Below are 1,931 nucleotides of genomic sequence, written 5' to 3' on the forward strand. Positions count from 1 at the left end.
CTCTCCCAAACAACAAACAGGTAGCCAAGCGGTTGATGAAATTGACCAAGATGGACCGAAAAGTGAACCCAAATGTATGTTAACAACAGTAGCAAACTAACAAATGGTGGCAGCGGAGGGATGAAATTGACCAAGATGGACCACCCGCCACCGACTTATGCAGGTCTCAACTTTTATATAATCCTGGCAGCTTTATGCGTTACAGTGATGATATTTATCGCCGTTAACATCTTTGTTTGGCGTAGGTTAAGGTACAATAGTTTGCAGCTCAAAAAGAACGTTTTGCCATGTCCAGACAAAACTCCTTATTTAATTCAATTTAAAGCTGTTTGAAAGTGGCCCCTTCATTCACTCAAAGGAGTAAAAAGTCTGTGAAAAGTGTTGCGTATGAAAAGCAGTTAGTATGCTAGTAATATGTAATTGAAGAGACTATAGAACATTTGCATTAAAGAAAAAAAAAATTTAAAAAAACATTTAAAAAATAAATAATTTTTTTGGCATCTAATAAAATATATAAAAGGAATGTTAAAAAACAGAATCTATGGGCATCTAATAAAATATATAAGCCTATATATATATATATATATATATATGTGTGTGTGTGTGTATATATATATTTATATATATAAATATATATATATATATATATATATATATTGTTATGAACTTCAACATGGTCTGAAGCTAAAGTTCTTACGGACCTGATATTTCAGATCAGTACCACCAAAAGGGTATGATCCCTGACAAAACAACACTCAAAGAGTACAATCTCAGAGAGGATACACAAAACGAGAAACTATAGAGTAAAAATAATTTATCACAACACAAATTTAGTATAATAAAAGAACCCCTCTGAAAACTGAATAATGGGGAGAAAAGTACAACAAGCACACACAATGCCAAAGCAGTCACTCCTTCAATTGCCTACCTAACTAACATGCCAAGGAATAAGAGAAAGTAATCAGTGGAAGTAAGAAAAACACTCTTTCCCTAACATACGATAGGCGGAGACTCAAACGGGGGAAAACCTTAACCTATAACTTAACCTAAATTTTCACAAAGTACATTGTACTAAATACATACTCATTTAACAATATAAAACTTATATAACTTAAGTAGAATCCATTAATTGACACATGAAAACTCATCCAAGGACGTCTCTATTTAGTTAAATGTATTATTATTTAATAAATTTATTACGCCCAAAGACGTCAAACAAAGGTACATATTGGCAATTACATACAGTACATCAAAAATCAACATAAAAAAGAAAAATTACAGCATTGAATCATCAGTGTATCAGTTACAATAATAACATATATGAGTTTGTACTCCATTATCACAACAACTGCAACAGACAGTTTAGCAGCCACCAAAGTGTGGATGACGAGTCAAAATTACGTCTAGGTGGTCATCTTTGAGTAACTATTGACAGGTTTGAAATAAATTTATGTCCTTGAGGTAACAGATTCCTGACAGTAGGGCAATGAAGGCAATAGTGTTTAAGGTTATTGGCATTAGCAAGGTTACAGAGTTTACATGAGGTGTAGTGTGGTATATCTGGTGTCTGTCCAACCTGCCACACAGGACGATATCCCACCCTTATCCTGGTACTTACGATTATTTAATAAATTCATTACGACCAACGACGTCAAACAAGGTTACATAAAGTATATCAGAAATTACAAGGAAAAAAAAAATTACAGCATTGAATCATCAGTATATCGTTCACAAAAATAACATATATGGGTTCGTATTCATTCTCACAACAACTGCAGCAGACAGTTTAGCAGCCACCAAAGTGTGGATGAAGAGTCAAAAAAAAAAAAAAAAAAAAAAAAAAAAAATTACAGCATTGAATCATCAGTATATCATTCACAAAAATAACATATATGAGTTCGTATTCCATTATCACAACAACTGCAGCAGAC

The sequence above is a fragment of the Palaemon carinicauda genome, chromosome 12 (assembly GCF_036898095.1).
Source record: "Palaemon carinicauda isolate YSFRI2023 chromosome 12, ASM3689809v2, whole genome shotgun sequence".
In the NCBI taxonomy this organism is placed as follows: domain Eukaryota; kingdom Metazoa; phylum Arthropoda; class Malacostraca; order Decapoda; family Palaemonidae; genus Palaemon; species Palaemon carinicauda.